Raw genomic sequence first — 24,199 nt, 5'->3', positions numbered from 1 at the left:
GTCCAGCAGGTGGTTCTGGTGGAGTGGATCAGGTGGTTCCGGCATGACCGGCAGGTCATTCCGGCATGCCCGGCAGGTGATTCCGTAGTGTCCGGCATGTGGTTCTGGCACCTCTGAGAGGTGGTTCCGGCATGCCCGGCAGGTGATACCGGAGTGTTCGCCAAGTGGTTCTGGGGTAGCAGGCAGGTGATTTTGCATGTCCGGCAATGGTTCCGGCGAGTCGAGCCGGTGGTTCCGCCATGTCCAGCAGGTGGTTCCGGCCTGACCGGCAGGCGATTCCGGAGTGTTCGCCAAGTGGTTCTGGAGTAGCCGGCAGGTGATTTTGCATGTCTGGCAATGTTTCCGGCGAAGCGAGCCGGTGGTTCCGGCATGGCCGGCAGGTGGTTCCGGCATGCCCGGCAGGTGATTCCGGAGTGTCCGGCATGTGGTTCTGGCGCCTCTGAGAGGTGGTTCCGGCATGCCCGTCAGGTGATACCGGAGTGTCCTTCATTTGGTTCTGGCACCTCTGAGAGGTGGTTCCGGAATGCCTGGCATGTGATTCCCGAGTGTCTGCCGATTGGTTCTGGCGTTGCCGGCAGGTGATTTTGGCGTGTCCAGCAGGTGGTTCCGGCGAGCTCGGCAGGTGGTTCCGGCATGTCCGGAACATGGTTCTGGCAAGTCTGAGAGATGGTTCCGGCATGCCCGGCAGGTGATTCCGGAGTGTCCGGCATGTGGTTCTGGAACCTCTGAGAGGTGTTTCCGGAATGCCTGGCATGTGATTCCGGAGTGTCCGGCATGTGGTTCTGGCACCTCTGAGAGATGGTTCCGGCATGCCCGGCAGGTGTTTCCGGCATGTCCAGCAGGTGGTTCTGGTGGAGTGGATCAGGTGGTTCCGGCATGACCGGCAGGTCATTCCGGCATGCCCGGCAGGTGATTCCGGAGTGTCCGGCATGTGGTTCTGGCACCTCTGAGAGGTGGTTCCGGCATGCCCGGCAGGTGATACCGGAGTGTTCGCCAAGTGGTTCTGGGGTAGCAGGCAGGTGATTTTGCATGTCCGGCAATGGTTCCGGCAAGTCGAGCAGGTGGTTCCGGCATGTCCAGCAGCTTATTCCGGCATGTCCAGCACGTGGTTCCAGCATGCCCGGCAGGTGATTCCGGCATGTCCAGCAGGTGGTTCTGGGGAGTGGATCAGGTGGTTCCTGCATGCCCGGCAGGTGATTCCGGAGTGTCCAGCATGTGGTTCTGGCACCCCTGATTCGTTGTTCTGGCATGCCCGGCAGGTGATACCGGAGTGCCCGGCATGTGGTTCTGGCACCTCTGAGAGATTGTTCCGGCATGCCAGGCAGGTGATTCCAGAGTGCCCGGCTTGTGGTTCTGGCACATCTGAGAGATTCTTCCGGCATGCCCGGCAGGTGATTCCGGAGTGTCCGGCATGTGGTTCTGGCACCTATGAGAGGTGGTTTCGGCATGCCCGTCAGGTGATACCGGAGTGTTCGCCAAGTGGTTCTGGCGTAGCCGGCAGGTGATTTTGCATGTCCGGCAACGGTTCCGGCGAGTCGAGCCGGTGGTTCCGGTATGTCCGGAAGGTGGTTCCGGCATGTCCAGCACGTGATTCCAGCATGCCCGGCAGGTGATTCCGGAGTGTCCGGCATGTGGTTCTGGCAGCTCTGAGAGGTGGTTCCGGAATGCCTGGCCTGTGATTCCGGAGTGTGTGCCGAGTGGTTCTGGCGTAGCCGGCAGTTGATTTTGGCGTGTCCACTAGGTGGTTCTGGGGAGTGGATCAGCTGGTTCCGGCATACTCGGCAGGTGGTACCGGCGTGTCCAGAACATGGTTCTGGCAAGTCTGAGAGGTGGTTCCTGCACGCCCGACAGGTGATTCCACAGCGTCCGCCAAGTGTTTCTGGCGTACCCGGCAGGTGATTTTCGCCTGTCCGACAGGTGTATCTTGCGAGTCGAGCAGGTGGCTGAGGCATGCTCAGCTGGTGCTTCCGGCGTCTCTGGCACGTGGTTCTGGTGTGTCTGAGAGCTGGTTCTGGCATCTCCGGCAGATGATTCCGGAGTGTCCACCAAGTGGTTCTTGTATACCTGGCAGGTGATTTTGGCGTGTCAGGAAGTTGGTTCCGGCTAGTTGAGCGGGTGGATCAGGCATGCTCGCCAGTGGGTTCAGGTGGGTCTGGGAGGTGGTTTCGGTCTGTTCGGGGAGTGGTTCCTGCATCTCAGGCTCATGGTTCTGGCACGTCTGAGAGGTGGTTCCGGCCGGCCCGACAGGTGTTTCCATGGTGTCCGCCAAGTGGTTCTGGCATAGCTGGCAGGTGATGTTGGCGTGACCGGCAGGTGGTTCCAGCCAGCCCGGCAGGTGATTCCGAAGAGTTCACCAAATGGTTGTGGCGTAGCCGGCAGGTGATTTTGGCGTGTCCAGCAGGTGGTTTTGGCGAGTCGAGCAGGTGGTTCTGGCGTGCTCGGCAGGTGTTTCCGGTGTCATTGTCATGTGGTTCCAGCATGTCTGAGAGGTGGTTCCGCCATGCCCGGCAGGTGATTCTGGAGTGTTTGCCAAGTGGTTCTGGTGTAACCGGCAGGTGATTTTGCATGTCCGGCAATGGTTCCGGCGAGTCGAGCCGGTGGTTCCGGCATGTCCGGCAGGTGGTTCCGGGATGCCCGGCAGGTGATTCCGGAGTGTCCGGAATGTGGTTCTGGCACCTCTGAGAGGTGGTTCCGGCATGCACGGCAGGTGATACCGGAGTCTCCGGCATTTGGTTCTGGCACCTCTGAGAGGTGGTTCCGGAATGCCTGGCATGTGATTCCGGAGTGTCTGCCGAGTGGTTCTGGCATAGCCGGCAGGTGATTTTGGCCTGTCCAGGAGGTGGTTTTGGCGAGTCGAGCAGGTGGTTCTGGCGTGCTCGGCAGGTGCTTCCGGTGTCATTGGCATGTGGTTCCGGCATGTCTGAGAGGTGGTTCCGCCATGCCCGGCAGGTGGTACCGGAGTGTCCGGAACATGGTTCTGGCAAGTCTGAGAGGTGGTTCCGGCATACTCGGCAGGTGGTACCGGAGTGTCCGGAACATGGTTCTGGCAAGTCTGAGAGGTGGTTCCGGTATGCAAGACAGGTGATTCAGGAATGTTCGCCAAGTGGTTCTGGCGTAGCCGGCAGGTCATTTTGCATGTCCGGCGGTGGTTCCGGCGAGTCGAGCCGGTGGTTCCGGCGTAGCCGGCAGTTGATTTTGGCGTCTCCACTAGGTGGTTCTGAGGAGTGGATCAGCTGGTTCCGGCATACTCGGCAGGTGGTACCCGCGTGTCCAGAACATGTTTCTGGCAAGTCTGAGAGGTGGTTCCGGCACGCCCGACAGGTGATTACGGAGCGTCCGCCAAGTGTTTCTGGCGTACCCGGCAGGTGATTTTCGCACGTCCGACAGGTGTTTCTTGCGAGTCGAGCAGGTGGCTCAGGCATGCTCAGCTGGTGCTTCCGGCGTCTCTGGCACGTGGTTCTGGTGTGTCTGAGAGCTGGTTCTGGCATGTCCGGCAGATGATTCCGGAGTGTCGACCAAGTGGTTCTGGTATACCTGGCAGGTGATTTTGGCGTGTCAGGAAGGTGGTTCCGGCTAGTTGAGCAGGTGGATCAGGCGTGCTCGCCAGGGGGTTCAGGCGGGTCTGGCAGGTGGTTTCGGTCTTTTCGGGGAGTGGTTACGGCATCTCAGGCACATGGTTCTGGCACGTCTGAGAGGTGGTTCCGGCCGGCCCGACAGGTGTTTCCGGTGTGTCCGCCAAGTGGTTCTTGCGTAGGTGAAAGGTGATGTTGGCGTGACCGGCAGGTGGTTCCAGCCAGCCTGGCAGGTGATTCCGGAGTGTCTGCCGAGTGGTTCTGGCGTAGACGGCAGGTGATTTTGGCGTGTCCTGCAGGTGGTTCCGGCGAGCTTGGCAGGTGGTACCGGCGTGTCCGGAACATGGTTCTGGCACGTCTGAGAGATGGTTCTGGCATGCCCGGCAGGTGATTCCGGAGTGTCCGGCATGTGGTTCTGGCACCTCTGAGAGGTGGTTCCGGCACGCCCGACAGGTGATTATGGAGCGTCCGCCAAGTGTTTCTGGCGTACCCGGCAGGTGATTTTGGCATGTCTGACAGGTGTTTCTTGCGAGTCGAGCAGGTGGCTCAGGCATGCTCAGCTGGTGCTTCCGGCGTCTCTGGCACGTGGTTGTGGTGTGTCTGAGAGCTGGTTCTGGCATGTCCGGCAGATGATTCCGGAGTGTCCACCAAGTGGTTCTGGTATACCTTGAAGGTGATTTTGGCGTGTCAGGAAGGTGGTTCCAGGTAGTTGAGCAGGTGGATCAGGCGTGCTCACCAGGGGGTTCAGGCGGGTCTGGCAGGTGGTTTCGGTCTGTTCGGGGAGTGGTTCCGGTATCTCAGGCACATGGTTCTGGCACGTCTGAGAGGTGGTTCCGGCTGGCCCGACAGGTGTTTCCGGAGTGTCCGCCAAGTGGTTCTGGCGTAGCTGAAAGGTGATGTTGGCGTGACCGGCAGGTGGTTCCAGCCAGCCCGGCAGGTGATTCCGGAGTGTCTGCCGAGTGGTTCTGGCGTAGCTGGCAGGTGATTTTGGCGTGTCCAGCGGGTGGTTTTGGCGAGTCGAGCTGGTGGCTCTGGCGTGCTCGGCAGGTGCTTCCGGTGTCATTGGCATGTGGTTCCGACATGTCTGAGAGGTGGTTCCGCCATGACCGGCAGGTGATTCCGGAGTGTTCGCCAAGTGGTTCTGGCGTAGCCGGCAGGTGATTTTGCATGTCCGGCAATGGTTCCTGCGAGTCGAGACGGTGGTTCCGGAATGTCCGGCAGGTGGTTCCGGAATGTCCGGCAGGTGGTTCCGGCATGTCCGGCAGGTGGTTCCGGCATGTCCGGCAGGTGGTTCCGGCATGTCCAGCACGTGGTTCCAGCATGCCCGGCCGGTGATTCCGGAGTGTCCGGCATGTGGTTCCGGCACCTCTGAGAGGTGGTTCCGGCATGCCCGGCAGGTGGTTCGGGAGTGTCTGCCGAGTGGTTCTGGCGTAGCCAGCAGTTGATTCTGGCGTGTCCAGCAGGTGGTTCTGGGGAGTGGATCAGGTGGTTCCGGCATACTCGGCAGGTGGTACTGGCGTGTCCGGTACATGGTTCTGGCACGTCTGAGAGATGGTTCCGGCATGCCCTGCAGGTGATTCCGGAGTGTCCGGCATGTGGTTCTGGCACCTCTGAGATGTGGTTCCGGCGAGCTCGGCAGGTGGTACCGGTGCGTCCGGTACATGATTCTGGCACGTCTGAGAGATGGTTCCGGCATGCCCGGCAGGTGATTCCGGAGTGTCCAGCATGTGGTTGTGGCACCTCTGAGAGGTGGTTCCGGCATGCCCGGCAGGTGTTTCCGGAGTGTCTGCCGAGAGGTTCTGGCGTATTCGGCAGCTGATTCTGGCGTGTCCAGCAGGTGGTTGTGGGGAGTGGATCAGCTGGTTCCGGCATACTCAGCAGGTGGTACCGTCGTGTCCGGAACATGGTTCTGGCAAGTCTGAGAGGTGGTTCTGGCCTGCCCGACAGGTGATTCCGGAGTGTTCGCCAAGTGGTTCTGGCGTAGCCGGCAGGTCATTTTGCATGTCCGGCAATGGTTCCGGCGAGTCGAGCCGTTGGTTCCCGAATGTCCGGCACGTGGTTCCGGCATGTCCGGCAGGTGGTTCCTGCATGTCCAGCACGTGGTTCCAGCATGCCCGGCAGGTGATTCCGGAGTGTCCGGCATGTGGTTCTGACATCTCTGAGAGGTGGTTCCGGCATGCCCGGCAGGTGATACCGGAGTCTCCGGCATTTGGTTCTGGCACCTCTGAGAGGTGGTTCCGGAATGCCTTGCATGTGATTCCGGAGTGTCTGCCGAGTGGTTCTGGCGTAGCCGGCAGTTGATTTTGCCGTGTCCAATAGGTGCTTCTGGGGAGTGGATCAGCTGGTTCCGGCATACTCGGCAGGTGGTACCGGCGTGTCCAGAACATGGTTCTGGCAAGTCTGAGAGGTGGTTCCGGCATGCCCGACAGGTGATTCCAGAGCGTCCGCCAAGTGTTTCTGGCGTACCCGGCAGGTGATTTTCGTCTGTCCGACAGGTGTATCTTGCGAGTCGAGCAGGTGGCTGAGGCATGCACAGCTGGTGCTTCCGGCGTCTCTGGCACGTGGTTCTGGTGTGTCTGAGAGCTGGTCCTGGCACCTCCAGCAGATGATTCCGGAGTGTCCACCAAGTGGTTCTTGCATACCTGGCAGGTGATTTTGGCGTGTCAGGAAGTTGGTTCCGGCTAGTTGAGGAGGTGGATCAGGCGTGCTCGCCAGGGGGTTCAGGCGTGTCTGGCAGGTGGTTTCGGTCTGTTCGGGGAGTGGTTCCGGCATCTCAGGCTCATGGTTCTGGCACGTCTGAGAGGTGGTTCCGGCCGGCCCGACAAGTGTTTCCATGCTGTCCGCCAAGTGGTTCTGGCATAGCTGGCAGGTGATGTTGGCCTGACCAGCAGGTGGTTCCAGCCAGCCCGGCAGGTGATTCCGAAGAGTTCAGCAAATGCTTGTGGCATAGCCGGCAGGTTATTTTGGCGTGTCAGGAAGGTGGTTCCGGCTAGTTGAGCAGGTGGATCAGGCGTGCTCGCCAGGGGGTTCAGGCGGGTCTGGCAGGTGTTTTCGGTCTGTTCGGGGTGTGGTTCCGGCATCTCAGGCACATGGTTCTGGCACGTCTGATAGGTGGTTCCGGCCGGCCCGACAGGTGTTTCCATGGTGTCCGCCAAGTGGTTCTGGCATAGCTGGCAGGTGATGTTGGCGTGACCGGCAGGTGGTTCCAGCCAGCCCGGCAGGTGATTCCGAAGAGTTCACCAAATGGTTGTGGCGTAGCCGGCAGGTGATTTTGGCGTGTCCAGCAGGTGGTTTTGGCGAGTCGAGCAGGTGGTTCTGGCGTGCTCGGCAGGTGCTTCCGGTGTCATTGGCATGTGGTTCCGGCATGTCTGAGAGGTGGTTCCGCCATGCCCGGCAGGTGATTCCGGAGTGTTTGCCAAGTGGTTCTGGTGTAGCCGGCAGGTGATTTTGCATGTCCGGCAATGGTTCCGGCGAGTCGAGCCGGTGGTTCCGGCATGTCCGGCAGGTGGTTCCGGGATGCCCGGCAGGTGATTCCGGAGTGTCCGGCATGTGGTTCTGGCACCTCTGAGAGGTGGTTCCGGCATGCACGGCAGGTGATACCGGAGTCTCCGGCATTTGGTTCTGGCACCTCTGAGAGGTGGTTCCGGAATGCCTGGCATGTGATTCCGGAGTGTCTGCCGAGTGGTTCTGGCATAGCTGGCAGGTGATTTTGGCCTGTCCAGGAGGTGGTTTTGGCGAGTCGAGCAGGTGGTTCTGGCGTGCTCGGCAGGTGCTTCCGGTGTCATTGGCATGTGGTTCCGGCATGTCTGAGAGGTGGTTCCGCCATGCCCGGCAGGTGGTACCGGAGTGTCCGGAACATGGTTCTGGCAAGTCTGAGAGGTGGTTCCGGCATACTCGGCAGGTGGTACCGGAGTGTCCGGAACATGGTTCTGGCAAGTCTGAGAGGTGGTTCCGGTATGCAAGACAGGTGATTCAGGAATGTTCGCCAAGTGGTTCTGGCGTAGCCGGCAGGTCATTTTGCATGTCCGGCGGTGGTTCCGGCGAGTCGAGCCGGTGGTTCCGGCGTAGCCGGCAGTTGATTTTGGCGTCTCCACTAGGTGGTTCTGAGGAGTGGATCAGCTGGTTCCGGCATACTCGGCAGGTGGTACCCGCGTGTCCAGAACATGGTTCTGGCAAGTCTGAGAGGTGGTTCCAGCACGCCCGACAGGTGATTACGGAGCGTCCGCCAAGTGTTTCTGGCGTACCCGGAAGGTGATTTTGGCATGTCCGACAGGTGTTTCTTGCGAGTCGAGCAGGTGGCTCAGGCATGCTCAGCTGGTGCTTCCGGCGTCTCTGGCACGTGGTTCTGGTGTGTCTGAGAGCTGGTTCTGGCATGTCCGGCAGATGATTCCGGAGTGTCCACCAAGTGGTTCTGGTATACCTGGCAGGTGATTTTGGCGTGTCAGGAAGGTGGTTCCGGCTAGTTGAGCAGGTGGATCAGGCGTGCTCGCCAGGGGGTTCAGGCGGGTCTGGCAGGTGGTTTCGGTCTTTTCGGGGAGTGGTTACGGCATCTCAGGCACATGGTTCTGGCACGTCTGAGAGGTGGTTCCGGCTGGCCCGACAGGTGTTTCCGGAGTGTCCGCCAAGTGGTTCTGGCGTAGCTGAGGGGTGATGTTGGCGTGACCGGCAGGTGGTTCCAGCCAGCCCGGCAGGTGATTCCGGAGTGTCTGCCGAGTGGTTCTGGCGTAGCTGGCAGGTGATTTTGGCGTGTCCAGCGGGTGGTTTTGGCGAGTCGAGCTGGTGGCTCTGGCGTGCTCGGCAGGTGCTTCCGGTGTCATTGGCATGTGGTTCCGACATGTCTGAGAGGTGGTTCCGCCATGACCGGCAGGTGATTCCGGAGTGTTCGCCAAGTGGTTCTGGCGTAGCCGGCAGGTGATTTTGCATGTCCGGCAATGGTTCCTGCGAGTCGAGACGGTGGTTCCGGAATGTCCGGCAGGTGGTTCCGGAATGTCCGGCAGGTGGTTCCGGAATGTCCGGCAGGTGGTTCCGGCATGTCCGGCAGGTGGTTCCGGCATGTCCAGCACGTGGTTCCAGCATGCCCGGCCGGTGATTCCGGAGTGTCCGGCATGTGGTTCCGGCACCTCTGAGAGGTGGTTCCGGCATGCCCGGCAGGTGGTTCGGGAGTGTCTGCCGAGTGGTTCTGGCGTAGCCAGCAGGTGATTCTGGCGTGTCCAGCAGGTGGTTCTGGGGAGTGGATCAGGTGGTTCGGGCATACTCGGCAGGTGGTACTGGCGTGTCCGGTACATGGTTCTGGCACGTCTGAGAGATGGTTCCGGCATGCCCGGCAGGTGATTCCGGAGTGTCCGGCATGTGGTTCTGGCACCTCTGAGATGTGGTTCCGGCGAGCTCGGCAGGTGGTACCGGTGCGTCCGGTACATGATTCTGGCACGTCTGAGAGATGGTTCCGGCATGCCCGGCAGGTGATTCCGGAGTGTCCGGCATGTGGTTCTGGCACCTCTGAGAGGCGGTTCCGGCATGCCCGACAGGTGATTCCGGAGTGTTCGCCAAGTGGTTCTGGCGTAGCCGGCAGGTCATTTTGCATGTCCGGCGGTGGTTCCGGCGAGTCGAGCCGGTGGTTCCGGCGTGTCCGGCAGGTGCTTCTGGCGTGACCGGCACGAGGTTCTGTCACATCTGAGAGTTGGTTCCGGCATGCCCGACAGGTGATTCTGGAGTGTCCGCCACGTGGTTCTGGCGTACCCGGCAGGTGATTTTGGCGTGTCTGGCACGTGGTTCTGGTGTGTCTGAGAGCTGGTTCTGGCATGTCCGGCAGATGATTCTGGAGTGTCCACCAAGTGGTTTTGGTATACCTGGCAGGTGATTTTGGCGTGTCAGGAAGGTGGTTCCGACTAGTTGAGCGGGTGGATCAGGCATGCTCGCCAGTGGGTTCAGGTGGGTCTGGGAGGTGGTTTCGGTCTGTTCGGGGAGTGGTTCCTGCATCTCAGGCTCATGGTTCTGGCACGTCTGAGAGGTGGTTCCGGCCGGCCCGACAGGTGTTTCCATGGTGTCCGCCAAGTGGTTCTGGCATAGCTGGCAGGTGATGTTGGCGTGACCGGGAGGTGGTTCCAGCAAGCCCGGCAGATGATTCCGAAGAGTTCACGAAATGGTTGTGGCGTAGCCGGCAGGTGATTTTGGCGTGTCCAGCAGGTGGTTTCGGTGAGTCGAGCAGGTGGTTCTGGCGTGCATGGCAGGTGCTTCCGGTGTCATTGGCATGTGGTTCCAGCATGTCTGAGAGGTGGTTCCGGCATGCCCGGCAGGTGGTTCCGGAGAGTCTGCCGAGTGGTTCTGGAGCCAGCCCGGCAGGTGATTCCGAAGAGTTCACCAAATGGTTGTGGCGTAGCCGGCAGGTGATTTTGGCGTGTCAGGAAGGTGGTTCCGGCTAGTTGAGCAGGTTGATCAGGCGTGCTCGCCAGGGGGTTCAGGCGGGTCTGGCAGGTGTTTTCGGTCTGTTCGGGGTGTGGTTCCGGCATCTCAGGCACATGGTTCTGGCACGTCTGATAGGTGGTTCCGGCCGGCCCGACAGGTGTTTCCATGGTGTCCGCCAAGTGGTTCTGGCATAGCTGGCAGGTGATGTTGGCGTGACCGGCAGGTGGTTCCAGCCAGCCCGGCAGGTGATTCCGAAGAGTTCACCAAATGGTTGTGGCGTAGCCGGCAGGTGATTTTGGCGTGTCCAGCAGGTGGTTTTGGCGAGTCGAGCAGGTGGTTCTGGCGTGCTCGGCAGGTGCTTCCGGTGTCATTGGCATGTGGTTCCGGCATGTCTGAGAGGTGGTTCCGCCATGCCCGGCAGGTGATTCCGGAGTGTTCGCCAAGTGGTTCTGGCGTAGCCGGCAGGTGATTTTGCATGTCCGGCAATGGTTCCTGCGAGTCGAGACGGTGGTTCCGGAATGTCCGGCAGGTGGTTCCGGAATGTCCGGCAGGTGGTTCCGGCATGTCCGGCAGGTGGTTCCGGCATGTCCGGCAGGTGGTTCCGGCATGTCCAGCACGTGGTTCCAGCATGCCCGGCCGGTGATTCCGGAGTGTCCGGCATGTGGTTCCGGCACCTCTGAGAGGTGGTTCCGGCATGCCCGGCAGGTGGTTCGGGAGTGTCTGCCGAGTGGTTCTGGCGTAGCCAGCAGTTGATTCTGGCGTGTCCAGCAGGTGGTTCTGGGGAGTGGATCAGGTGGTTCCGGCATACTCGGCAGGTGGTACTGGCGTGTCCGGTACATGGTTCTGGCACGTCTGAGAGATGGTTCCGGCATGCCCTGCAGGTGATTCCGGAGTGTCCGGCATGTGGTTCTGGCACCTCTGAGATGTGGTTCCGGCGAGCTCGGCAGGTGGTACCGGTGCGTCCGGTACATGATTCTGGCACGTCTGAGAGATGGTTCCGGCATGCCCGGCAGGTGATTCCGGAGTGTCCAGCATGTGGTTGTGGCACCTCTGAGAGGTGGTTCCGGCATGCCCGGCAGGTGTTTCCGGAGTGTCTGCCGAGAGGTTCTGGCGTATTCGGCAGCTGATTCTGGCGTGTCCAGCAGGTGGTTGTGGGGAGTGGATCAGCTGGTTCCGGCATACTCAGCAGGTGGTACCGTCGTGTCCGGAACATGGTTCTGGCAAGTCTGAGAGGTGGTTCTGGCCTGCCCGACAGGTGATTCCGGAGTGTTCGCCAAGTGGTTCTGGCGTAGCCGGCAGGTCATTTTGCATGTCCGGCAATGGTTCCGGCGAGTCGAGCCGTTGGTTCCCGAATGTCCGGCACGTGGTTCCGGCATGTCCGGCAGGTGGTTCCTGCATGTCCAGCACGTGGTTCCAGCATGCCCGGCAGGTGATTCCGGAGTGTCCGGCATGTGGTTCTGACATCTCTGAGAGGTGGTTCCGGCATGCCCGGCAGGTGATACCGGAGTCTCCGGCATTTGGTTCTGGCACCTCTGAGAGGTGGTTCCGGAATGCCTTGCATGTGATTCCGGAGTGTCTGCCGAGTGGTTCTGGCGTAGCCGGCAGTTGATTTTGCCGTGTCCAATAGGTGCTTCTGGGGAGTGGATCAGCTGGTTCCGGCATACTCGGCAGGTGGTACCGGCGTGTCCAGAACATGGTTCTGGCAAGTCTGAGAGGTGGTTCCGGCATGCCCGACAGGTGATTCCAGAGCGTCCGCCAAGTGTTTCTGGCGTACCCGGCAGGTGATTTTCGTCTGTCCGACAGGTGTATCTTGCGAGTCGAGCAGGTGGCTGAGGCATGCACAGCTGGTGCTTCCGGCGTCTCTGGCACGTGGTTCTGGTGTGTCTGAGAGCTGGTCCTGGCACCTCCAGCAGATGATTCCGGAGTGTCCACCAAGTGGTTCTTGCATACCTGGCAGGTGATTTTGGCGTGTCAGGAAGTTGGTTCCGGCTAGTTGAGGAGGTGGATCAGGCGTGCTCGCCAGGGGGTTCAGGCGTGTCTGGCAGGTGGTTTCGGTCTGTTCGGGGAGTGGTTCCGGCATCTCAGGCTCATGGTTCTGGCACGTCTGAGAGGTGGTTCCGGCCGGCCCGACAAGTGTTTCCATGCTGTCCGCCAAGTGGTTCTGGCATAGCTGGCAGGTGATGTTGGCCTGACCAGCAGGTGGTTCCAGCCAGCCCGGCAGGTGATTCCGAAGAGTTCAGCAAATGCTTGTGGCATAGCCGGCAGGTTATTTTGGCGTGTCAGGAAGGTGGTTCCGGCTAGTTGAGCAGGTGGATCAGGCGTGCTCGCCAGGGGGTTCAGGCGGGTCTGGCAGGTGTTTTCGGTCTGTTCGGGGTGTGGTTCCGGCATCTCAGGCACATGGTTCTGGCACGTCTGATAGGTGGTTCCGGCCGGCCCGACAGGTGTTTCCATGGTGTCCGCCAAGTGGTTCTGGCATAGCTGGCAGGTGATGTTGGCGTGACCGGCAGGTGGTTCCAGCCAGCCCGGCAGGTGATTCCGAAGAGTTCACCAAATGGTTGTGGCGTAGCCGGCAGGTGATTTTGGCGTGTCCAGCAGGTGGTTTTGGCGAGTCGAGCAGGTGGTTCTGGCGTGCTCGGCAGGTGCTTCCGGTGTCATTGGCATGTGGTTCCGGCATGTCTGAGAGGTGGTTCCGCCATGCCCGGCAGGTGATTCCGGAGTGTTTGCCAAGTGGTTCTGGTGTAGCCGGCAGGTGATTTTGCATGTCCGGCAATGGTTCCGGCGAGTCGAGCCGGTGGTTCCGGCATGTCCGGCAGGTGGTTCCGGGATGCCCGGCAGGTGATTCCGGAGTGTCCGGCATGTGGTTCTGGCACCTCTGAGAGGTGGTTCCGGCATGCACGGCAGGTGATACCGGAGTCTCCGGCATTTGGTTCTGGCACCTCTGAGAGGTGGTTCCGGAATGCCTGGCATGTGATTCCGGAGTGTCTGCCGAGTGGTTCTGGCATAGCTGGCAGGTGATTTTGGCCTGTCCAGGAGGTGGTTTTGGCGAGTCGAGCAGGTGGTTCTGGCGTGCTCGGCAGGTGCTTCCGGTGTCATTGGCATGTGGTTCCGGCATGTCTGAGAGGTGGTTCCGCCATGCCCGGCAGGTGGTACCGGAGTGTCCGGAACATGGTTCTGGCAAGTCTGAGAGGTGGTTCCGGCATACTCGGCAGGTGGTACCGGAGTGTCCGGAACATGGTTCTGGCAAGTCTGAGAGGTGGTTCCGGTATGCAAGACAGGTGATTCAGGAATGTTCGCCAAGTGGTTCTGGCGTAGCCGGCAGGTCATTTTGCATGTCCGGCGGTGGTTCCGGCGAGTCGAGCCGGTGGTTCCGGCGTAGCCGGCAGTTGATTTTGGCGTCTCCACTAGGTGGTTCTGAGGAGTGGATCAGCTGGTTCCGGCATACTCGGCAGGTGGTACCCGCGTGTCCAGAACATGGTTCTGGCAAGTCTGAGAGGTGGTTCCAGCACGCCCGACAGGTGATTACGGAGCGTCCGCCAAGTGTTTCTGGCGTACCCGGAAGGTGATTTTGGCATGTCCGACAGGTGTTTCTTGCGAGTCGAGCAGGTGGCTCAGGCATGCTCAGCTGGTGCTTCCGGCGTCTCTGGCACGTGGTTCTGGTGTGTCTGAGAGCTGGTTCTGGCATGTCCGGCAGATGATTCCGGAGTGTCCACCAAGTGGTTCTGGTATACCTGGCAGGTGATTTTGGCGTGTCAGGAAGGTGGTTCCGGCTAGTTGAGCAGGTGGATCAGGCGTGCTCGCCAGGGGGTTCAGGCGGGTCTGGCAGGTGGTTTCGGTCTTTTCGGGGAGTGGTTACGGCATCTCAGGCACATGGTTCTGGCACGTCTGAGAGGTGGTTCCGGCTGGCCCGACAGGTGTTTCCGGAGTGTCCGCCAAGTGGTTCTGGCGTAGCTGAGGGGTGATGTTGGCGTGACCGGCAGGTGGTTCCAGCCAGCCCGGCAGGTGATTCCGGAGTGTCTGCCGAGTGGTTCTGGCGTAGCTGGCAGGTGATTTTGGCGTGTCCAGCGGGTGGTTTTGGCGAGTCGAGCTGGTGGCTCTGGCGTGCTCGGCAGGTGCTTCCGGTGTCATTGGCATGTGGTTCCGACATGTCTGAGAGGTGGTTCCGCCATGACCGGCAGGTGATTCCGGAGTGTTCGCCAAGTGGTTCTGGCGTAGCCGGCAGGTGATTTTGCATGTCCGGCAATGGTTCCTGCGAGTCGAGACGGTGGTTCCGGAATGTCCGGCAGGTGGTTCCGGAATGTCCGGCAGGTGGTTCCGGAATGTCCGGCAGGTGGTTCCGGCATGTCCGGCAGGTGGTTCCGGCATGTCCAGCACGTGGTTCCAGCATGCCCGGCCGGTGATTCCGGAGTGTCCGGCATGTGGTTCCGGCACCTCTGAGAGGTGGTTCCGGCATGCCCGGCAGGTGGTTCGGGAGTGTCTGCCGAGTGGTTCTGGCGTAGCCAGCAGGTGATTCTGGCGTGTCCAGCAGGTGGTTCTGGGGAGTGGATCAGGTGGTTCGGGCATACTCGGCAGGTGGTACTGGCGTGTCCGGTACATGGTTCTGGCACGTCTGAGAGATGGTTCCGGCATGCCCGGCAGGTGATTCCGGAGTGTCCGGCATGTGGTTCTGGCACCTCTGAGATGTGGTTCCGGCGAGCTCGGCAGGTGGTACCGGTGCGTCCGGTACATGATTCTGGCACGTCTGAGAGATGGTTCCGGCATGCCCGGCAGGTGATTCCGGAGTGTCCGGCATGTGGTTCTGGCACCTCTGAGAGGCGGTTCCGGCATGCCCGACAGGTGATTCCGGAGTGTTCGCCAAGTGGTTCTGGCGTAGCCGGCAGGTCATTTTGCATGTCCGGCGGTGGTTCCGGCGAGTCGAGCCGGTGGTTCCGGCGTGTCCGGCAGGTGCTTCTGGCGTGACCGGCACGAGGTTCTGTCACATCTGAGAGTTGGTTCCGGCATGCCCGACAGGTGATTCTGGAGTGTCCGCCACGTGGTTCTGGCGTACCCGGCAGGTGATTTTGGCGTGTCTGGCACGTGGTTCTGGTGTGTCTGAGAGCTGGTTCTGGCATGTCCGGCAGATGATTCTGGAGTGTCCACCAAGTGGTTTTGGTATACCTGGCAGGTGATTTTGGCGTGTCAGGAAGGTGGTTCCGACTAGTTGAGCGGGTGGATCAGGCATGCTCGCCAGTGGGTTCAGGTGGGTCTGGGAGGTGGTTTCGGTCTGTTCGGGGAGTGGTTCCTGCATCTCAGGCTCATGGTTCTGGCACGTCTGAGAGGTGGTTCCGGCCGGCCCGACAGGTGTTTCCATGGTGTCCGCCAAGTGGTTCTGGCATAGCTGGCAGGTGATGTTGGCGTGACCGGGAGGTGGTTCCAGCAAGCCCGGCAGATGATTCCGAAGAGTTCACGAAATGGTTGTGGCGTAGCCGGCAGGTGATTTTGGCGTGTCCAGCAGGTGGTTTCGGTGAGTCGAGCAGGTGGTTCTGGCGTGCATGGCAGGTGCTTCCGGTGTCATTGGCATGTGGTTCCAGCATGTCTGAGAGGTGGTTCCGGCATGCCCGGCAGGTGGTTCCGGAGAGTCTGCCGAGTGGTTCTGGAGCCAGCCCGGCAGGTGATTCCGAAGAGTTCACCAAATGGTTGTGGCGTAGCCGGCAGGTGATTTTGGCGTGTCAGGAAGGTGGTTCCGGCTAGTTGAGCAGGTTGATCAGGCGTGCTCGCCAGGGGGTTCAGGCGGGTCTGGCAGGTGTTTTCGGTCTGTTCGGGGTGTGGTTCCGGCATCTCAGGCACATGGTTCTGGCACGTCTGATAGGTGGTTCCGGCCGGCCCGACAGGTGTTTCCATGGTGTCCGCCAAGTGGTTCTGGCATAGCTGGCAGGTGATGTTGGCGTGACCGGCAGGTGGTTCCAGCCAGCCCGGCAGGTGATTCCGAAGAGTTCACCAAATGGTTGTGGCGTAGCCGGCAGGTGATTTTGGCGTGTCCAGCAGGTGGTTTTGGCGAGTCGAGCAGGTGGTTCTGGCGTGCTCGGCAGGTGCTTCCGGTGTCATTGGCATGTGGTTCCGGCATGTCTGAGAGGTGGTTCCGCCATGCCCGGCAGGTGATTCCGGAGTGTTTGCCAAGTGGTTCTGGTGTAGCCGGCAGGTGATTTTGCATGTCCGGCAATGGTTCCGGCGAGTCGAGCCGGTGGTTCCGGCATGTCCGGCAGGTGGTTCCGGGATGCCCGGCAGGTGATTCCGGAGTGTCCGGCATGTGGTTCTGGCACCTCTGAGAGGTGGTTCCGGCATGCCCGGCAGGTGGTTCCGGAGTGTCTGCCGAGTGGTACTGGCGTAGTCTGCAGCTGATTCTGGCGTGTCCAGCAGGTGGTTGTGGGGAGTGGATCAGCTGGTTCCGGCATACTCAGCAGGTGGTACCGTCGTGTCCGGAACATGGTTCTGGCAAGTCTGAGAGGTGGTTCTGGCCTGCCCGACAGGTGATTCCGGAGTGTTCGCCAAGTGGTTCTGGCGTAGCCGGCAGGTCATTTTGCATGTCCGGCAATGGTTCCGGCGAGTCGAGCCGGTGGTTCCGGAATGTCCGGCAGGTGGTTCCGGCATGTCCAGCACGTGGTTCCAGCCTGCCCGGCAGGTGATTCCGGAGTGTCCGGCATGTGGTTCTGACATCTCTGAGAGGTGGTTCCGGCATGCCCGGCAGGTGATACCGGAGTCTCCGGCATTTGGTTCTGGCACCTCTGAGAGGTGGTTCCGGAATGCCTTGCATGTGATTCCGGAGTGTCTGCCGAGTTGTTCTGGCGTAGCCGGCAGTTGATTTTGCCGTGTCCAATAGGTGCTTCTGGGGAGTGGATCAGCTGGTTCCGGCATACTCGGCAGGTGGTACCGGCGTGTCCAGAACATGGTTCTGGCAAGTCTGAGAGGTGGTTCCGGCATGCCCGACAGATGATTCCAGAGCGTCCACCAAGTGTTTCTGGCGTACCCGGCAGGTGATTTTCGTCTGTCCGACAGGTGTATCTTGCGAGTCGAGCAGGTGGCTGAGGCATGCACAGCTGGTGCTTCCGGCGTCTCTGGCACGTGGTTCTGGTGTGTCTGAGAGCTGGTCCTGGCACCTCCAGCAGATGATTCCGGAGTGTCCACCAAGTGGTTCTTGTATACCTGGCAGGTGATTTTGGCGTGTCAGGAAGTTGGTTCCGGCTAGTTGAGGAGGTGGATCAGGCGTGCTCGCCAGGGGGTTCAGGCGTGTCTGGCAGGTGGTTTCGGTCTGTTCGGGGAGTGGTTCCGGCATCTCAGGCTCATGGTTCTGGCACGTCTGAGAGGTGGTTCCGGCTGGCCCGACAGGTGTTTCCGGAGTGTCCGCCAAGTGGTTCTGGCGTAGCTGAAAGGTGATGTTGGCGTGACCGGCAGGTGGTTCCAGCCAGCCCGGCAGGTGATTCCGGAGTGTCTGCCGAGTGGTTCTGGCGTAGCTGGCAGGTGATTTTGGCGTGTCCAGCGGGTGGTTTTGGCGAGTCGAGCTGGTGGCTCTGGCGTGCTCGGCAGGTGCTTCCGGTGTCATTGGCATGTGGTTCCGACATGTCTGAGAGGTGGTTCCGCCATGACCGGCAGGTGATTCCGGAGTGTTCGCCAAGTGGTTCTGGCGTAGCCGGCAGGTGATTTTGCATGTCCGGCAATGGTTCCTGCGAGTCGAGACGGTGGTTCCGGAATGTCCGGCAGGTGGTTCCGGAATGTCCGGCAGGTGGTTCCGGCATGTCCGGCAGGTGGTTCCGGCATGTCCAGCACGTGGTTCCAGCATGCCCGGCCGGTGATTCCGGAGTGTCCGGCATGTGGTTCCGGCACCTCTGAGAGGCGGTTCCGGCATGCCCGACAGGTGATTCCGGAGTGTTCGCCAAGTGGTTCTGGCGTAGCCGGCAGGTCATTTTGCATGTCCGGCGGTGGTTCCGGCGAGTCGAGCCGGTGGTTCCGGCGTGTCCGGCAGGTGCTTCTGGCGTGACCGGCACGAGGTTCTGTCACATCTGAGAGTTGGTTCCGGCATGCCCGACAGGTGATTCTGGAGTGTCCGCCACGTGGTTCTGGCGTACCCGGCAGGTGATTTTGGCGTGTCTGGCAGGTGTTTCTTGCAAGTCGAGCATTTGGCTCAGGCATGCTCTGCAGGTGCTTCCGGCGTGTCTGGCACGTGGTTCTGGTGTGTCTGAGAGCTGGTTCTGGCATGTCCGGCAGATGATTCTGGAGTGTCCACCAAGTGGTTTTGGTATACCTGGCAGGTGATTTTGGCGTGTCAGGAAGGTGGTTCCGACTAGTTGAGCGGGTGGATCAGGCATGCTCGCCAGTGGGTTCAGGTGGGTCTGGGAGGTGGTTTCGGTCTGTTCGGGGAGTGGTTCCTGCATCTCAGGCTCATGGTTCTGGCACGTCTGAGAGGTGGTTCCGGCCGGCCCGACAGGTGTTTCCATGGTGTCCGCCAAGTGGTTCTGGCATAGCTGGCAGGTGATGTTGGCGTGACCGGGAGGTGGTTCCAGCAAGCCCGGCAGATGATTCCGAAGAGTTCACGAAATGGTTGTGGCGTAGCCGGCAGGTGATTTTGGCGTGTCCAGCAGGTGGTTTCGGTGAGTCGAGCAGGTGGTTCTGGCGTGCATGGCAGGTGCTTCCGGTGTCATTGGCATGTGGTTCCAGCATGTCTGAGAGGTGGTTCCGGCATGCCCGGCAGGTGGTTCCGGAGAGTCTGCCGAGTGGTTCTGGAGCCAGCCCGGCAGGTGATTCCGAAGAGTTCACCAAATGGGTGTGGCGTAGCCGGCAGGTGATTTTGGCGTGTCCAGCAGGTGGTTTTGGCGAGTCGAGCAGGTGGTTCTGGCGTGCTCGGCATGTGCTTCCGGTGTCATTGGCATGTGGTTCCGTCATGCCTGAGAGGTGGTTCCCCCATGCCCAGCAGGTGATTGCGGAGTGTTCGCCAAGTGGTTCTGGCGTAGCCGGCAGGTGATTTGGCATGTGCGGCAATGGTTCCGGCGAGTCGAGCCGGAGGTTCCGGAATGTCTGGCAGGTGGTTCCGGCATGTCCGGCAGGTGGTTCCGGCATGTCCAGCACGTGGTTCCAGCATGCCAGGCAGGTGATTCCGGAGTGTCCGGCATGTGGTTCTGGCACCTCTGAGAGGTGGTTCCGGCATGCCCGGCAGGTGATACCGGAGTCTCCGGCATTCGGTTCTGGCACCTCTGAGAGGTGGTTCCGGAATGCCTGGCATGTGATTCCGGAGTGTCTTCGGAAGTGGTTCTGGCGTAGCCGGCAGGTCATTTTGGCGTGTCCATCAGGGGGTTCCGGCGAGCTCGGTAGGTGGTACCAGCTTGTCGGAACATGGTTCTGGCACGTCTGAGAGATGGTTCCGGCATGCCCGGCAGGTGATTCCGGAGTGTCCGGCATGTGGTTCTGGCACCTCTGAGAGGTGGTTCCGGCATGCCCGTCAGGTGGTTCCGGAGTGTCTGCCGAGTGGTTCTGGCGTAGCCGGCAGGTGATTCTGGCGGGTCCAGCAGGTGGTTCTGGGGAGTGGATCAGGTGTTTCCGGCATACTCGGCAGGTGGTACCGGCGTGTCCGGTACATGGTTCTGGCACGTCTGAGAGATGGTTCCGGCATGCCCGACAGGTGATTCCGGACTGTCCGGCATGTGGTTCTGGCACTTCTGAGAGGTGGTTCCGGCGAACTCGGCAGGTGGTACCGGCGCGTCCGGTACATGATTCTGGCACGTCTGAGAGATGGTTCCGGCATTCCCGGCAGGGGATTCCGGAGTGTTCGCCAAGTGTTTCTGGCACCTCTGAGAGGTGGTTCCGGCCGGCCGGAGAGGTGTTTCCGGAGTGTCCGCCAAGTGGTTCTGGCGTAGCTGAAAGGTGATGTTGGTGTGACCGGCAGGTGGTTCCAGCCAGCCCGGCAGGTGGTTCCGGAGTGTCTGATGTGTGGTTCTGGCGTAGCTGGCAGGTGATTTTGGCATGTCCAGCAGGTGGTTCCGGCGAGCTCGGCAGGTGGTACCAGCGTGTCTGGAACATGGTTCTGGCACGTCTGAGAGATGGTTCCGGCATGCCCGGCAGGTGATTCCGGAGTGTCCGGCATGTGGTTCCGGCACCTCTGAGAGGTGGTTCCGGCATGCCCGGCAGTTGGTTACGGAGTGTCTGCCGAGTGGTTCTGGAGTAGCCGGCAGGTGATTCTGGCGTATCCAGCAGGTGGTTCTGGGGAGTGGATCAGGTGGTTCCGGCATACTCGGCAGGTGGTACCGGCGTGTCCGGATCTTGGTTCTGGCAAGTCTGAGAGGTGGTTCCGGCATGCCCGACAGGTGATTCCGGAGTGTTCGCCAAGTGGTTCTGGCGTACCCGGCAGGTGACTTTGGCATGTCCGACAGGTGTTTCTTGCGAGTCGAGCAGGTGGCTCAGGCATGCTCAGCTGGTGCTTCCGGCGTCTCTGGCACGTGCTTCTGGTGTGTCTGAGAGCTGGTTCTGGCATGTCCGGCAGGTGATTCCGGAGTGTCCGGCATGTGGTTCTGGCACCTCTGAGAGGTGGTTCCGGAATACCTGGCATGTGATTCCGGAGTGTCCGGCATGTGGTTCTGGCACCTCTGAGAGATGGTTCCGGCATGCCCGGCAGGTGATTCCGGAGTGTCCAGCATGTGGTTCTGGCACCTCTGAGAGGTGGTTCCGGCATGCCCGACAGGTGATTCCTGAGTGTTCGCCAAGTTTTTCTGGCGTAGCCGGCAGGTCATTTTGCATGTCCGGCAGTGGTTCCGGCGAGTCGAGCCGGTGGTTCCGGCGCATCCAGCAGGTGTTTCCCGTCTGTCCGGCAGATGGTTCTGGCGTGACCGGCGTGAGGTTCTGGCACGTCTGAGAGTTGGTTCCGGCATGCCCGACAGGTGATTCCGGAGTGTCCGCCACGTGGTTCTGGCGTACCCGGCAGGTGATTTTGGAGTGTCTGGCAGGTGTTTCTTGCAAGTCGAGCATTTGGCTCAGGCATGCTCAGCAGGTGCTTCCGGCGTGCTGGCACGTGGTTCTGGTGTGTCTGGGAGCTGCTTCTGGCATGTCCGGCAGATGATTCCAGAGTGTCCACCAAGTGGTTGTGGCATACCCGGCAGGTGATTTTAGCGTGTCAGGTAGGTGGTTCCGGCGAGTCGAGCATGTGGTTCTGGCGTGCTCGGCAGGTGCTTCCGGTGTCATTGGCATGTGGTTCCGGCATTTCTGAAAGGTGGTTCCGCAATGTTCGGCAGGCGATTCCGGAGTGTTCGCCAAGTGGTTCTGGAGTAGCCGGCAGGTGATTTTGCATGTCTGGCAATGTTTCCGGCGAAGCGAGCCGGTGGTTCCGGCATGGCCGGCAGGTGGTTCCGGCATGCCCGGCAGGTGATTCCGGAGTGTCCGGCATGTGGTTCTGGCGCCTCTGAGAGGTGGTTCCGGCATGCCCGGCAGGTGATACCGGAGTGTCCTTCATTACGTTCTGGCACCTCTGAGAGGTGGTTCCGGAATGCCTGGCATGTGATTCCCGAGTGTCTGCCGATTGGTTCTGGCGTTGCCGGCAGGTGATTTTGGCGTGTCCAGCAGGTGGTTCCGGCGAGCTCGGCAGGTGGTTCCGGCATGTCCGGAACATGGTTCTGGCAAGTCTGAGAGATGGTTCCGGCATGCCCGGCAGGTGATTAGGGAGTGTCCGGCATGTGGTTCTGGCACCTCTGAGAGGTGGTTACGGAATGCCTGGCATGTGATTCCGGAGTGTCCGGCATGTGGTTCTGGCACCTCTGAGAGATGGTTCCGGCATGCCCGGCAGGTGATTCCGGAGTGTCCGGCATGTGGTTCTGGCACCTCTGAGAGGTGGTTCCGCCATGCCCTTCAGGTGATTCCGGAGTGTTCGCCAAGTGGTTCTGGTGTAGCCGGCAGGTGATTTTGCGTGTCCGGCAATGGTTCCGGCGAGTCGATCCGGTGGTTCCGGCATGTCCGGCAGGTGATTCCGGCATGTCCAGCAGGTGGTTCTGGTGGAGTGGATCAGGTGGTTCCGGCATGACCGGCAGGTCATTCCGGCATGCCCGGCAGGTGATTCCGTAGTGTCCGGCATGTGGTTCTGGCACCTCTGAGAGGTGGTTCCGGCATGCCCGGCAGGTGATACCGGAGTGTTCGCCAAGTGGTTCTGGGGTAGCAGGCAGGTGATTTTGCATGTCCGGCAATGGTTCCGGCGAGTCGAGCCGGTGGTTCCGCCATGTCCAGCAGGTGGTTCCGGCCTGACCGGCAGGCGATTCCGGAGTGTTCGCCAAGTGGTTCTGGAGTAGCCGGCAGGTGATTTTGCATGTCTGGCAATGTTTCCGGCGAAGCGAGCCGGTGGTTCCGGCATGGCCGGCAGGTGGTTCCGGCATGCCCGGCAGGTGATTCCGGAGTGTCCGGCATGTGGTTCTGGCGCCTCTGAGAGGTGGTTCCGGCATGCCCGTCAGGTGATACCGGAGTGTCCTTCATTTGGTTCTGGCACCTCTGAGAGGTGGTTCCGGAATGCCTGGCATGTGATTCCCGAGTGTCTGCCGATTGGTTCTGGCGTTGCCGGCAGGTGATTTTGGCGTGTCCAGCAGGTGGTTCCGGCGAGCTCGGCAGGTGGTTCCGGCATGTCCGGAACATGGTTCTGGCAAGTCTGAGAGATGGTTCCGGCATGCCCGGCAGGTGATTCCGGAGTGTCCGGCATGTGGTTCTGGAACCTCTGAGAGGTGTTTCCGGAATGCCTGGCATGTGATTCCGGAGTGTCCGGCATGTGGTTCTGGCACCTCTGAGAGATGGTTCCGGCATGCCCGGCAGGTGTTTCCGGCATGTCCAGCAGGTGGTTCTGGTGGAGTGGATCAGGTGGTTCCGGCATGACCGGCAGGTCATTCCGGCATGCCCGGCAGGTGATTCCGGAGTGTCCGGCATGTGGTTCTGGCACCTCTGAGAGGTGGTTCCGGCATGCCCGGCAGGTGATACCGGAGTGTTCGCCAAGTGGTTCTGGGGTAGCAGGCAGGTGATTTTGCATGTCCGGCAATGGTTCCGGCAAGTCGAGCAGGTGGTTCCGGCATGTCCAGCAGCTTATTCCGGCATGTCCAGCACGTGGTTCCAGCATGCCCGGCAGGTGATTCCGGCATGTCCAGCAGGTGGTTCTGGGGAGTGGATCAGGTGGTTCCTGCATGCCCGGCAGGTGATTCCGGAGTGTCCAGCATGTGGTTCTGGCACCCCTGATTCGTTGTTCTGGCATGCCCGGCAGGTGATACCGGAGTGCCCGGCATGTGGTTCTGGCACCTCTGAGAGATTGTTCCGGCATGCCAGGCAGGTGATTCCAGAGTGCCCGGCTTGTGGTTCTGGCACATCTGAGAGATTCTTCCGGCATGCCCGGCAGGTGATTCCGGAGTGTCCGGCATGTGGTTCTGGCACCTATGAGAGGTGGTTTCGGCATGCCCGTCAGGTGATACCGGAGTGTTCGCCAAGTGGTTCTGGCGTAGCCGGCAGGTGATTTTGCATGTCCGGCAACGGTTCCGGCGAGTCGAGCCGGTGGTTCCGGTATGTCCGGAAGGTGGTTCCGGCATGTCCAGCACGTGATTCCAGCATGCCCGGCAGGTGATTCCGGAGTGTCCGGCATGTGGTTCTGGCAGCTCTGAGAGGTGGTTCCGGAATGCCTGGCCTGTGATTCCGGAGTGTGTGCCGAGTGGTTCTGGCGTAGCCGGCAGTTGATTTTGGCGTGTCCACTAGGTGGTTCTGGGGAGTGGATCAGCTGGTTCCGGCATACTCGGCAGGTGGTACCGGCGTGTCCAGAACATGGTTCTGGCAAGTCTGAGAGGTGGTTCCTGCACGCCCGACAGGTGATTCCACAGCGTCCGCCAAGTGTTTCTGGCGTACCCGGCAGGTGATTTTCGCCTGTCCGACAGGTGTATCTTGCGAGTCGAGCAGGTGGCTGAGGCATGCTCAGCTGGTGCTTCCGGCGTCTCTGGCACGTGGTTCTGGTGTGTCTGAGAGCTGGTTCTGGCATCTCCGGCAGATGATTCCGGAGTGTCCACCAAGTGGTTCTTGTATACCTGGCAGGTGATTTTGGCGTGTCAGGAAGTTGGTTCCGGCTAGTTGAGCGGGTGGATCAGGCATGCTCGCCAGTGGGTTCAGGTGGGTCTGGGAGGTGGTTTCGGTCTGTTCGGGGAGTGGTTCCTGCATCTCAGGCTCATGGTTCTGGCACGTCTGAGAGGTGGTTCCGGCCGGCCCGA

The sequence above is a fragment of the Equus caballus genome, chromosome 29, assembly GCF_041296265.1.
Source record: "Equus caballus isolate H_3958 breed thoroughbred chromosome 29, TB-T2T, whole genome shotgun sequence".
Lineage (NCBI taxonomy): Eukaryota > Metazoa > Chordata > Mammalia > Perissodactyla > Equidae > Equus > Equus caballus.
The sequence above is the reverse complement of the archived record's forward strand: the minus strand, read 5'-3'. Positions refer to the sequence as shown.